Here is a 15,081-nt window from a genome sequence, read left to right as displayed (position 1 = left end):
TATCTAGGAACTTCTCCCTAGCCAGAATTAAAAGTGAACATCAATCACAGAGAATGGAAAAGGGTCCACAATGAAAAAAGATGCCTCTAAGAAAATATGAGTTATGGAAACAAATCGTTGTTTAGTGTAACAAGAAAAGCAGTCAATCATAACTTCTCATTCAAAACAAATCAAATCATCTTTATTCGATTTTCATAATTCGTAGAAAACCATAAAAGTACACAGACTTATTTACAATAAAAATATTTTTAGAGAAATACATGATTTGATAAAAAATTGAATAAAACAACAATTAATTAAAATTGAGGTTAGGACGGTGGTTTAGGAAAAAGGCAATACATTTAGCATATAATTCATTCTCTAACATTTGCAATGCTAAAAAGGCTGGGCGCCAAGTGGGAGTCCCATTATTCTCAATATTGGGGTGATCCAACGTCTACGTGGGGTTTCATAAAACTTGCAGAACAGAAGTATAAGAATTGAGGATTGCAAGGAATTGCAATCACACGGATATGGTGGTAGATTCCTAGTCCAGTCATTCTGCTTTGGGAACGAAATCATACGATTTAGATTACATATTTTTCATCGGCTAAGTAAGAATTTTTCAAATTGATTTAGGTTGTTTTTTAAATATGGTTGAATCAAGAAGGTGGTTTGAATAGTCAGCAGATGTTGCACTGAACTTTTTCCTATTTCTTGGGTCAATCGAAGGCCACCCAGGTGAAGGAGACATCTTTTTTAGCTCCCTTCTTGGTACTTCGGAGATAGTATGTGGGCGTGTGTAATACCTCCGTAGGCCTAAATAATTGAAAAAGGACTTTACATAGGGTAACCATCTTATCTTTTGCTTGTTATCAAGTGCCATGCATTCCTCTATGAGGGACCGGGTTAGCTCACACTGTTCAGTGGTCCAAATGCACCGCCACAACATTATTGGCTGGATCTTTAATCAATCAATCATAACATTTGTATAGCGCACTACTCACCCGGAGCGGTCTCAAGGCGCTGGGTCTTAAGATTTCAGAAATATGGTCCAGCCCTAGTTCTAAATGGCAGCCGTATGTCGTTGTACCTTGAGGAACTGACCGAAGATATCGGAGGAAGGAGTTCTCTACTCTCTGTAATGCGTCCTATTTAAATGCTCCCATAAACCTGAACCATACCTAGCAACATTGGTGCATTTTTCCTGGTAGATCTTTAACATTTCTTCAGATGATCGCTTTCCTAGCTTTTGTGCAAATGCCACCAATGCTGTTGTGGTCCTTAAAAAAGCTAGCTTCCTAGCTTGAATGGCCTTTGCCCAGTTTAGCTTACTGTCTATTAGAATCCCTTAATATTGGTTAAGATGTTGTAGACTCTAAGCTAGAATTATTGACTAATATATCCTTCGTTTTTTTTTTTTTTAACTTTCGAGACAAAATGCATAATGAATGTCTTTTTTATATTAACTTTAAGTTTCAGGGAGCTCATAAAGTTGCAGTAGCTATTTAGTGATCGCTGAAGCTGTACCGGGGTTCTTGCCAAGGTAACGGCGTTGTCCGCATATAATAGTGCCGGTATTGGTCAACGCCGTATTGCTGGTAGATCTTGGCTGTCTTTAACCATCTGACTCCAACCCATTGGTATACAGCGTAAAAAGGAAGGGGGCCAGAAATCACCCCTGTCTGACCCCCCGCTCTATCCTAAAGGGCTCGGTCAACTCTCCCTCTACCCGATATCTCACCCTAGCCGATGCCTCTGAATAGAGCTCTCGTAAGAAGTTCACCAGCGTAGGATCTACCCATCCCCCCCCCCCCCATGTCTAAAATTATCGCCCACATTTTTGAATGACTGACGCAGTCAAAGGCCGCTGACAAGTCTACATAGACCATGTCCAAGGATCCTCCCTTCGCTGAGACATACTTCCCTATTAGGAGAGCAAGGTTCAAAGCTTGGTCCACTGTACCCAAACCTTCTCCAAAGCCGTATTGTAGATCTGATATTATACTATTATCAGAGGTTCAGACCTGAAGACTGTCTAAAAGAATACGTCCGGCAACTTTGCCGAGGGAATCCAAAAGCGATATGGGCCGGTAACAGGATGGACTATGGCGATCGCCTTTTTTAAAAATCGGTACCAAGATTGACGTGGACCACGACTCGACTAATCCTATAGTAGTAGCTGCATCCAGAACTCTAATTAAAATTGAGGACCACAAGTCTAAGTTATGTTTGAAAAAATCTACTGGGACCCAGTCAGGTCCTGGAGCTTTGCCAGATTTTAAGGGCAGTAATGACTTCTTTCTGGGCAAATTTTAACGGTATGGAGTAATTAGTTTGCTGTGTGGACTCTGATGGACCCAGTATGCTATCATCATCTTTTCTGAAGAGGTTTGAAAAGTGTTCAAACCAGGCATTGGCGTCTACCGCCACCTCCAACTTCGGGTGATTACTACCTTCACAGAGAAAAGGAGATTTAACTATTTTCCAAAAGGTAGCGTTATCTTTCATGGAGCAGCTTCTCATTCAGAAAGTCGTGTATGGGGAAGAGGGGTTTCTACAGTTGTGTTCACCTCCCAACCTCTGACAACCTCTGGGTGCATTAGAGCACACTGGTCACAAAACTTGGAGTCGTGACCAGAATCCAGGCACTAAAAACACACCTCATGGGGCTATCCATGACCAACATCTGCCTGTGGAAATCTTGCGGAGTCTCAAACTCTGTAATATTCAGGAACAGGGCGCAAGACATCGAATCCTAGGATAGGGTCCTGAAAATTTTTGAAACTGGAAGCAATTGATTCACACTGAAAGGCTTGAAGAGAAAGCAGGGTTAACACTTCTATGTAGCTGTGCTCAGTCACTTACAGGTCGGTACTGAGCCAGTGCGAAGTTGTGTGGCACCATGTAGTGGCACGTGGGTAAACTGCTGATAAATTCTGCACATCCTTTCTAGCGCTTGGGAGATATTTGAAATTCAAAAAATGAGGAAACCACAGTTAGAATTAGCCATCAGAAGAAGAATTACAAGTAACTTTCCTTGTTCACTAATCCTAATATAAAGAGACATATTTGTGTATAAAGGACTCTCCAGAATTTCAATGTTCTTAATTTCAAGCATCTAAAAATGTTTAATAACATACTGTACAACAAATGTTAAAACAATTTCAAATTGTTTTTTGTTAACAGTAGATAAAAATATGTTGCATCTTTTGGGCAGTTCTAATCCTACCATGTAATAACAGATCTAATGTAACATCGCATCTTTACAAGTAACACGAGATAAACTAAAATATGATGTGTAGGCTGCCATCCTTCTTAAAATAATTTACAATCTGTCATCCCAATATCAGTGCCAGACCAATTTCCTCTGTCTCCAGCTAGAGGAGACTCACCCTTTTTAAAATGTTTAAAAAAAAAAAAAATTGGTTTTCTCCTAAAGTAGTAGCCGTAAATGAACAACACTTTTTTGACTGTCTCAAGCTCTTTTCAAAACTCCGATTCAATATTTGCTTCTTTAATACATTTTCGAGCAAACAAAGGTATTGCTGCTTTAAGTAACATACTGACACCCAACATTGATTTATCACCCCTCTCCAACTCTATATTTCATAAAGACACAAGGCATGCCAAGATCCAAAGGGATGCGTTTTACGGACATACGTTTGCCAACTGCTAAATGGGACTTCTGCACTGCCTCCCTCTATGACCAAACAACAAAGATCTTTATCGCTGAAGACACGTAGGTCCATATGGAGTAAATATGGATTTTGTTTTACATATATTGACTTCAAAATTTTATTTTTTATTTTTCACACTTAAGGTGAAAAAGATAAACCATTACCAATTGAACATGCCAAGCTGGTTTTTTTCTTCACATGATCATGCCAAGTGAGATTACGTGTAAAAGGCATTGCAAGATATTATACTAGTACACAATACTCAAAGGTTGTTTATGCAAGACTTTACCAGCATTTGAACATTCTTTAAGGCAATTATAAGGATCTTGAGCTGGTTTGAATAAGCAGACATAAGTAAGGCATTAATCATCCTTTACAGCCCATTTAAAACAATTTCAAGGTTATCTGCAAATATTAATAGACATGTATGCCCACCCCATCCCCAGTTAAGGCTAAAAAAGTATTTTCTAAATACTTGCACAATCATGAGAAGTAGCTGGAACATAACAAATGGACCATTTTAGGCACCCCTTTTTACCTCTTGGCCCATCTCATAGACAAAAACAATTCATCAGTGAACCCTAGATGAATATGAATCTAATAATTGTTTTATGTAGCTGCATCAACACAAAGTTCGCCTAGAAGGCCATTTTAACTTGTGCATAAGATTAGCATTTATACACAGTCAAACACCTTTGAAAATCTATATAGGCTACTGAAAGCCTTCATGTAGTTACCCTAATGAGTAGCTCAAGAGCCAAATAGTTGTTGGTAGATTAATACAATTTTCGGAAACCTGTTTGAACTCTTAGGATAATATGCTGCTCAACCCACCCTTTTAAAGTGTTCTAATATATAGTGCAAATATTTTTGGGGCCAAGATCATCATAGGAATCAGACGAAAATATGCAGAATCCTAAATCAGGCACTTTTTATTAACAGCATGAATTCAGCTACCCAGGAGTTGGTAACATTTGTGTAATTGGTACAGTGGTTTTATATACTGCACAAAAACAGAAAGAATGAACATACATATTGTACATTTATAGAATTGATTTGGCGTTTTTAATCATTGATAAGACTCATTGGAAATTGGTAAGTTAAATTATTAGTTATACATATAGATGGCCCTTGCATCACACAGCTCAATTATTAGTAACTTTGAATTGCAAATTTCTTGTGTACACAAACATTTTATTCCCTATTATTCTATGTATCCTCTTCTCCCTTAGCAATGTGACACTCGTTCTACCCTGGCTCTCTTTCCCTTAGTATCAAAGTATCATTTTCTATTTGTGTTTTTTAGAATAATATTGCTATACCTTATTTATGTTCCTGACAGAACTGTAAATCACTCCTGCGGACATTTTTGCAAAGTAAAAAAGTATAAATAGGAAGGAAATAAGACCAGTAGAAACAAGCATTTGCAATGCTGTAGGTCTCGCATTAGGAAAGTGTGAGCTATTGGTATTGTAAATGACACATTTTTTGTAATATGTGTTGGCTTTGAAAATATATAAATTAATAGCATTGTTATTCACAAAGCCAATAGCTTACACTTTCCTAATGAGAGTCCTATTGGCTATGGCAATGCTTGTTGGTAGCAAGCAAGGACAGTGCTGTTGTGGTGCTGAGTGATGATGTGGTTAGGCTGAGTGATGTGCTGGTGTCCCAGAGTGATGTGCTGGTGTCCCAGAGTGAGGTGCTGGTGTCCCAGAGTGAGGTGAGGTGCTGGTGTCCCAGAGTGAGGTGAGGTGCTGGTGTCCCAGAGTGAGGTGAGGTGGTTGTGTCCCAGAGTGAGGTGGTGGTGTCCCAGAGTGAGGTGGGGGTGTCCCAGAGTGAGGTGGGGGTGTCCCAGAGTGAGGTGGGGGTGTCCCAGAGTGAGGTGGTGGTGTCCCAGAGTGAGGTGGTGGTGTCCCAGAGTGAGGTGGTGGTGTCCCAGAGTGAGGTGGTGGTGTCCCAGAGTGAGGTGGTGGTGTCCCAGAGTGAGGTGGTGGTGTCCCAGAGTGAGGTGGTGGTGTCCCAGAGTGAGGTGGTGGTGTCCCAGAGTGAGGTGGTGGTGTCCCAGAGTGATGTGGTGGTGTCCCAGAGTGATGTGGTGGTGTCCCAGAGTGATGTGGTGGTGTCCCAGAGTGAGGTGGTGGTGTCCCAGAGTGAGGTGGTGGTGTCCCAGAGTGATGTGGTGGTGTCCCAGAGTGATGTGGTGGTGTCCCAGAGTGATGTGGTGGTGTCCCAGAGTGATGTGGTGGTGTCCCAGAGTGATGTGGTGGTGTCCCAGAGTGATGTGGGACGTGATGTGGTGGTGTCCCAGAGTGATGTGGTGGTGTCCTAGAGTGATGTGGTGGTGTTGTGAGGCGTGCAGCAGTGCGAGGCGTGCAGCAGTGCGAGGCATGCAGCAGTGCGAGGCATGCAGCAGTGCGAGGCATGCAACAGCGTGCAGCAGTGTGTGGCGTGCAGCAGGGTGAGGCGTGCAGCTGGGTGAGGCGTGCAGCTGGGTGAGGCGTGCAGCTGGGTGAGGCGTGCAGCAGGGTGAGGCGTGCAGTAGGGTCAGGTGTGCAGCAGGGTCAGGCGTGCAGCAGTGTGAGTAATGCAGCAGTGTACAGCAGTGTGTGGCTTGCAGCAGTGCGAGGCGTGCAGCAGTGTGCGGCGTGCAGCAGGGTGAGGCGTGCAGCAGGGTGAGGCGTGCAGCAGGGTGAGGCGTGCAGCAGGGTGAGGCGTGCAGCAGGGTGAGGCGTGCAGGAGGGTGAGGCGTTCAGCATGCAGCAGTGTGAGTAGCAGTGTGCAGCAGTGTTAGGCGTGCAGCAGTGCCTAAAAATTAATATTAAGCACAAGGTGGGGAACTTGGATAGCAGACGCATTTCTCGAATGTATTTTACTTAAGACATCACTCTTGAATTCAAGGCCTTATGACATGATTTTGCAGATTTGCACCCTCAGCCTTCAGACAGAAATCTACTCCAGTCTTGTACCAAGACATTACGTCATCAAGTCTCATAAAAATATTCAAAAGTAAAAGGCAGGGCCAGGGTAGAGAAAGAGTATGGCTCAAAAGCAGTTACTTTCCTGCTCCATATTCCTTTGTGTTGTGCTAGCACATGGGATTGATCTTGAATAGTGTGTGCTCAGGTGCAGTCAGTCTTACTCCCAATGAGTGCCTAGCCACAGCTGATGTCACCAGGAGAGACCACACACCTTCAAAGCATTGATCGAATCACTTTAGATCTATCTAGATTTCAAACTCTTGTTTTAATGTACTAGACGTTTGAACTTAAAATAGTCAAATACAGCCAGAAGCAGTTCTAAATTAATGCAAAAAAACCTTTCAATTTAGCACACACGGCACTCTTCACATTAAGCTAAAGGATAAAGCAAGTTCTTATAAACCCACGTCAGATGCAAAAGTGCCAGCAGTAAAATGTAAAGTGATTGGATAGGAGTTTGTGTCAATCATGCAAATCACGCGGTCTCTTTTGCGAGAATTCACAATTTAACCCCTCCCATGCTGGTGACTGAACTGCTCCGTCACCAGCCTTGGTCGCGCTGTGCTGGTGACGGAGCGGTTCCGTCACGGCCCGCTCGGCACGCCGCCGATTGCGTGCCTGCGCGGAGCGTTCCATTGAGCGGGCGGGGCCGTGACGGAACCGCTCCGTCACAAGCACAGTGCGCCCGAGGCTGGTGACGAAGTGGTTCCGTCACCAGCATGGGAGTGCCACTCGTCACCCCCTCCCCCCTAGCACTGCGGACGAATTACCGCTGCAGTGAAGGGGTTAAAAAGGACACAGAAATATTGTGCCTAACATGAGTAAGCACTGGTGTATCTAAAAGGCTTGTGCATACTAAGTTTTGTTATCGATAATTAGTTCATCAACCACTGATCAGAGCATAATATGGCCGAAATTCAGATAAAATGTCATTATTTGCGCTTGTAAATAAAACGCCGTAGCTTAATTTATGTTCTAGGGAAAGGCGCTCCTTGGACACTAGAGGGGACTTGCAAAATAACTCACCCTGTTTTCCTGCTCCGACGCTGGTTTCGTTGGTTCTCCCTCCCGCCGCCGCGGTTTTATATCTCGCAGCCGCTGAGAGGAGGAAGGGGGACTACTAACCCCAGGCTTCTTTGCGGATGAAGCCGCCACCGCCATTTCTGCACCCGGAGACGCCTTAAATTCAAGCTTTGCCCCGGTGGAGCGGGCGCTCCTTGAACACTGGAGGGGACTTGCAAAATAACTCACCCTGTTTTCCTGCTCTGACGCTGGTTTCCTTGGTTCCCCCTCCCGCCGCCGCGGTTTTACATCTCGCGGCCGCTGAGAGGAGGAAGGGGGACTACTAATCCCAGGCTCCTTTGCGGATGAAGCCGCCACCGCCATTTCTGCACCCGGAGGCGCCTTAAATTCAAGCTTTGCCCCGGTGGAGCGGGCGCTCCTTGAACACTAGAGGGGACTTGCAAAATAACTCACCCTGTTTTCCTGCTCTGACGCTGGTTTCCTTGGTTCCCCCTCCCGCCGCCGCTGTTTTACATCTCGCGGCCGCTGAGAGGAGGAAGGGGGACTACTAATCCCAGGCTCCTCTGCGGCTGAAGCCGCCACTGCCAATTCTGCGCCCGGAGGCGCCTTAAATTCGAGCTGTGACCCGGTGGAGCGGGCGCTCTTTGGACTCTAGAGGGGACTTGCAAAATAACTCACCCTGTTTTCCTGCTCCCAAGCTGGTTTCCTTAGTTCCCCCTCCCTCCGCCACCGTTTCATATCTCGCGGCCGCTGAGAGGAGGAAGGGGGACTACTAATCCCAGGCTCCTTTGCGGCTGAAGCCGCCACCGCCATTTCTGCGCCCTGAGGCGCCTTAAATTCGAGATTTGCCCCCGCGTCGCGGGATCGCGCGCGGGTTGCCCAGGACAAGGGGGGACCGTCTTAGGCTGTCAGAGGCCGGAGGAGGTCGGGCCGGGCCCATTCTCTTGGGGGTAACTTGAGAGAAGGTACTGTTACAAAACTTATTTGTATAAAACTTCTAGGACACCCCTGCATTCCCGGACAATATTGACTTTGTTTATTTTCACACTTATATTGTTCATCTTCCTTATTGCTTGAGTTAGTGCTATAATTGGCTTATGTATAATTTGACTACGAGCAAAAGGAAGGGAACAGCTGGGACATTAGATGACTTCATAACGAGAGCTGAACATGTACTGTCACGTGAAATTGAAATAGCTCAGAGAAGATTATCGTTAGACCCTTCCAAACTTCCCACGTATGCAGCAAATAGGGAACAGCTCCCACTGATTATTATGTGCCCTACAACTAGTCTAGCTAATCAATAAGAGAATGATAGCATTTTATTAGTTCATTCTAATGCTTCAATCGGACCAGTTGATGAGAATCCTAGGGCGAGCCCTGGAATTTCGAGTAGACTACGAGCACAAAAGGTAGTGGGACTAATGGCATCACATAATGAGGAATAAAGCGAAAAACTAATGAGGGGGAAGAAATCTTGTCAAAAGAAAAGGAAAACAGGAGGGAAAGGGGGGGGGGGGTTGTAACTCTCAGGTAAAGGAAACCGAAGTTATAAGCCACAGATCCAGATCAATAGGGATATAAACCGATGATATTGAAAATAATGGATCAGGAAGGGACAAAGAGATAACAGAAGGTCTTGAACAAACTGTGGCAGATAATAAAACAACCCTAACTTCTGTTCATAACCAAATAAGTAGATCAATGGATACTAAATTAAGGGACTTGAATACTGAAATTGCCCAATTAAATGCAGCTGTACTTCACCTAGGGAAAAGTATAGGTGATGGGAGAGGAATAATTGCAGAAGGGGGAAATTTAATAACTAACTTAAAAACATCATTGAAGAAGTGTAGAGACCCCACTGAAGTTGAAGGAATATCGGAATACTCTCCGAAAATGGGCGGAAGAAGTCCAGATAGAGTCTGCCTAAGAAATAATAAAGAATCTAATGGTCTATCCTTGCAAGGTAAGAGGCCTCTTCTGCTCCTGATAATGCAACGACAGGACCAGTGCACAATCATCGCAGGGAAGTACAATATAGCCCCAAAGGGACAGATCTGATTCCCAATACAGATAGTTTGGATCTCCCCTCTGCTACATGTCCATATGTTCTACTATTAGCAGGTGTTCCTGTATTAAAAAGGGACCAAAAGGAATCCTGGAACAATTTAAAGAACAAAGTTATGGACTGGTTATCCAAATATAAAAAGCTTAATATGAATAAGGCAAATGAGATTTTAATGGTGTGCAGGGTAGGGTCGGTGGGGAACTCTCCAAAAGACATACAGGGAGACTGTATAGTCGTAAACTTCAGACCCCCACACCTAGTTCGTTCCTGGTTGAGAGCTCACGAAGAAACATCCATAGGTAACACAAATATCTATGCACTTCCACTAGGATATTTTTACAAAATCCACCACAATATAGCCGCAAAAACATACAACATTTTGTACCCCACTGTAACTCCCAATAGATTCCAAGAGTTATCTCAGCTCGAAGCAGTGGATTGACTGCACCAACCTACTGTACTGAATAGCCCAATTAGGGAAGAAGAAAGGTTAGACGCAGAGCTCACCATGAATTTAGGTAATTTAGGAAGGGGAGATGAGAGGGGTGGCAAGAATCGTGATGAGGCATTGCCTTCAAGCATTATGGTTTTAAATCCTAGCGCTGATAGCCTAACATGTCAATCAAAATGCCAGTCCTGGTCTAAAAATAATTTCTTGGAATATTGCGGGATTGAGGAAGAATACCAGAGATCCAGGGTGGAACGAATTCATCGAAAAAAGGTGATATTTGTCTACTACAGAAAACCTGGGCAACCAAGATTCTGCATAGAGTGGGGTTTAAAAGTTTTTTATTAGCTGCAGTCCCGTCAAAGAGAGGAAGGCCGTCTGGTGGCGTAGCCATTTGGACAAAAGTCACCCTTAATGGAAGCATCAAACAAATAGAGACGGACTCCCCAGACATCCTTGGTATAAAAATAGTGACCAATGATAATAGGGTACTGCACATATATAATATTTATAACCGGCCAGGCCTGGCATCAAAGGAGTCATTTACATTTGATCAATTGGACTCAGTTTTAAATAGAGTGAAATTAGGCACAGGTATAATTATAGGAGGAGATTTTAATTGTACTACAAGCCAATAAAGGGGCTAGAGGCTATACACGAAGATGAAGATTTGGTAAACGAGATTCCTGCACTATTCAGTTTAAAACAGGTCCGATGTACGACATTAGCACTGCAAATAATGAGCTTAATGATGACCCATGGCCTAAGATCATGCAATGGTCGTCTCCCCTTGGACATACCGATGGTTCCCACATTCTGTAGAAACAGTACCCAAAGTAAAATAGACTACGTATATTATCTTTTGACTTATGGCAATATGCGATTGACCTCAAGGTTAAGTCTAGAGTAGAGAGTGACCATCGGCCGCTTGAATTAACACTAAATGGTGATTTAATACCCAGTTTATTGGATTGCAACATTGTCCCATTAGCGAGCACTGACAATGTAATAATGAGTAATAACCGTCGTGCAGTTAAATGGGCATATACACTGGAAAATGATGTAAAATTGGCAAATATTTACAGCATCTTTCCTAGCACTTTTTGTATTTACACATTTCCTGAAGTGGTAATTGATGGGGACACATTTTTAGAATCACATAAGGGATTCTTTAGGGAAATAGTTCCCCTAGTAACCAAGAAAATTAAAGCAAATACAGAGAAAGGAAATCAAAAGCCGATGCGGAAACCTTGGTATGACAAACCATGTTGTAATGCTAAAAGAGAATTAATAACTACCATTAAAAACAAGAATAGTTTTATGGTTAAGGAAGCACAAAAAAGTTATAAGAAGGTACTAGAAAATGCTAAAACAGTTTGGGACGAAGCAATCTGGTCAGATATGTTGGATGCAGCAAACATTAGGGACTCCATGGCATTTTAAAAAATAGTGGCTAATGGGAATAGGAAAGAAATGGGCTCTAGAGAAGTCTATTTGGATGAAATGACATGGATAGACCACTTTACAAAGTTATATGCAGCCCCGGAGACTGGTACCAGGGGAGATTATCTGATATTAATTAACTTGTGCGAATGTATTTTAGAATTTAGCCTCCAGGAAACAATTATGGCTATTAATTCTGTTAAAATTGGTAAAGCCCCAGGATTAGACACGATTCCTGGACACTTATATAAGAATGACCTAGGTGTCTGGGGGCCGTATCTTAACTATTTGTGCAACTTCATAGCTGCTGGAGCGGATATACCGGACACGTGGAAGGGGGCAGAAATTATCAGTTTTTTTAAAAAGGGAGATAGGAGCGATCCGGCAAACTATCGCCCGATTAGTCTAATAGACATTTTACAAAAAATGTATGCCAGGCATATTTAAAATCGAATTAATGTTTGGATCGATGAAAGAGGTTCTTACTAAATTCCAGGCAGGATTTAGAACTTAAACTAGCACCATAGACCAAGTATTTAGGTTTTACTATATGTGCTGGAAATACGTTAATTTAAGAAAGGGCCATTTGTATGTAGCATTCGTTGATCTAAGAGCCGCATTTGATCTCATCCCCAGGCATCTGTTATGGAAAGCACCACAATAACTTTGCAAAGGTGAGGTGGGGCCCAGGTGGCGAACTGAATAGATCAATCCCAATAAAAAGGGGAGTTCGCCAAGGTTGAGTCCTGGCACCAACCTTGTTTTCCTTATTTGTTAACGACATTCCTTCCTTTTTAAGTAATTGTAGAAATGATGCGCCGAAATTGGGGGGTGATAAACTTCCAGCCCTACTATTCGCAGATGATACCATCCTAATATCGCAAAATTCTAAAGGCCTACAATTTTTGCTCAATACTTTCCAATCCTATTGCAGCAAAAAAGGATTAGAGATAAACACCGGCAAGACAAAATAGATGGCAATAAATCCTCACAGCTAGTTTAGGGAAAACTTGGTCTTGAATAATCAAAAACTGGAATATGTCCAAAATTTTAGTTACCTGGGCATTTCACTTGATTAAAAAATGCAGTGGAAATCACAAATTGAAAAGAGTAAGCTGCTACTAATACAGAACACTCGTCCGATATTAAAGAGACATGGAAACAGCCACAATAAAGTGGTGCTTCCTGCACTCGAGGTGTTCCGGGCTAAAGCACAATCGGCAGCGTTATATGGGGCATAATTGTGGGGCCCGTCCTGTAAAAAGACGTTTTAGGTGAAAGAGAATATATTTTATAGAGCCCTCCTAAAGGTACCGGTACGCACTCCCACAATTCCGCTGATACTGGATCTCAACATGAAGCGTACAGATCATCATGCTATACTTAGACCCTTAATGTTCTGGGTTAGAATTTGGACAACACCAGAGCTCCTATATTATAGAGAGGCTCTAGTGGAGATAAAAGATCTAGATACCTCCAACTGCATCACATGGTTCAAACCTACTAGAACATGGTTAGCGAGGGTTGGATTATCACACTTTGAGTAATCCATCTGCATTAATGCCAAGGTCAACGAAGATTTTAAAAGTAACTTTTTGGGTTTAAATGGACGATCATAGAACCAATGATATAACAAAGGGTTATTTGACTAAAGAATTTCTCTCGTTCAAAGCAGGCCCAAATTTTGAAACTTTTTTAAATTAAGTAAATCCACCTTTGGCTAAAACATTATATCTAAAGTTTAGATACAGAGTACTAATGTTAAAAAGCTGCTTAGCAAAGTGGAACAAAGAAAGTAATTACAAATGCACGAAAAGATGGATCAAACCCCTCTGTATAAATATTGGTGTGCGATTGTGCAGAGTAGCAGAAAGAATCTTAAAAACAGATACGCGCCAGGTCTTTGTATTTGTCATCAGCAGGTTTCTGCTAGCAGTGTATTTCCTCAGGAAAAAAGCTGGTGAAAAACTTTGAAATTCATTCTAGATCCAACAGACTTATAAATTAATTAAGACTGTTAAAAATTGATGTCTTTTTAAGATAATGATTTTATTGTGTCTTTTTAAATTATTTATACATGTTTTATATCACGATTGACTCCTCCCCCTTATGATTAGAAATGCCAGAATTTATATCCACCCATGACTGTGCAAGGATGTAAAGCCTCCTTGTAAAACCTGTGATTTATTGTAACATTTATGATACAGCGTATTTAAATAAAGATTAAATTAATGAATGAATGAAAGGATTTTTGGAACTGCATTTACCCAACACAAAATAAAACGTTGTGGCAAATTAAAGTTTTTTTTTTTTTTTTAAACGAAACATAATGGACATACTTTAAAATTCCTGTGGAGAGTTTTGCTGTGAAAAGCGAATTGTGAAAATGTAATTGCCCGAAATTCCTTTATTATTCTAAGTAATGCACGATTTCTGATGAGATTGAGAAAACTCTTATTTAAATTCACACGCCGACCTATAAAGGAGTTCTTGACCGGGCTGATGCTACCTCGGTGGTGTTTGCTTTTAGCTTGTGTCTTGAGCAAGGAGGCATCCCCTGTTAATGGCGTTTGTGCGTTTGTGAAATACTAAGCCGTCATTAGCAATGATGGCTGAGGGAAAGACCTGGGTGTCAAGCACACTGAGCTGACACTTCTGAATGACTGCCTGGAGGAAGTGTTAAATGTGTGTGATATTTCACGGCCCTGGGCAACAGCATGAAGCCATGTTAAACATAGACAGCCTATTTGTCAAACAACAACATTCCCGATTCAGCTGTCAAGGGACATTAGAGCAAACTGCAGGCTCTGTTTATATGTGTGCTTTTCAATTTCCCCAGTTTATCTAGACAGTAGTTTAAACTGAGAAAGGGTATGATAAAAACAAGGAAGGAAGATGCAAGCACACCAGCAAAACAAGCGGTCGGCATTGCTGTGGTGGGGGGGGTGTGGGAGTGGGAGCGCATTCCTTTGAAGTCTGATGCGGGGGCAGGGGGGTGGCAGCCTTTGAAGTCTGATGCGAGGCACAGACAAATGGTGGTGAGACGTGGCTGGTTTGTGCACGCGCCTGTCTCACATGAACCGTGTATAATCCGCCATTTTGGTAGACTGTTCTTTTCCGCTACTATAATCTCGCCAGCAATGCGCAAGCGCATTGGCTCAGGCAAGACCTAAAAAGGATACATTCAGAGGTAAATCTATCAATATAAGATGGAGTCTAAAGAGTAAAAAAGGGAAGATCATGATGAGGGGGCTGGACCATGAACACACTATAGAGTGATACGAATAAAGCAAAATAGACGGAGAAAAGCTAAAGCAAATGTTAAGCAAGAAGGCAAACAGGGTAGTAGGAGGAATGGGTAGAAGGAGCAGGACTGAAGAACTGAACATAGAGTGTAGAATGTTGGTGTGTAGGCAGGGACACTGACCAGAAGGAATAAGCAGGATTGCATTCTGC

General features: G+C 42.6%; 1 protein-coding gene across 2 annotated transcripts in view; it reads right to left on the bottom strand.

Moving 5' to 3' along the window:
- EXD1 (exonuclease 3'-5' domain containing 1) overlaps positions 1–15,081 on the bottom strand; it is a 995,593-nt gene that overhangs the window by 789,103 nt on the left and 191,409 nt on the right. The window lies entirely within an intron of this gene.

Source organism: Lissotriton vulgaris, chromosome 9 (genome assembly GCF_964263255.1).
Source record: "Lissotriton vulgaris chromosome 9, aLisVul1.2, whole genome shotgun sequence".
Taxonomy (NCBI): Eukaryota; Metazoa; Chordata; class Amphibia; order Caudata; family Salamandridae; genus Lissotriton; species Lissotriton vulgaris.
This window is presented reverse-complemented; position numbering and strand designations above follow the sequence as displayed.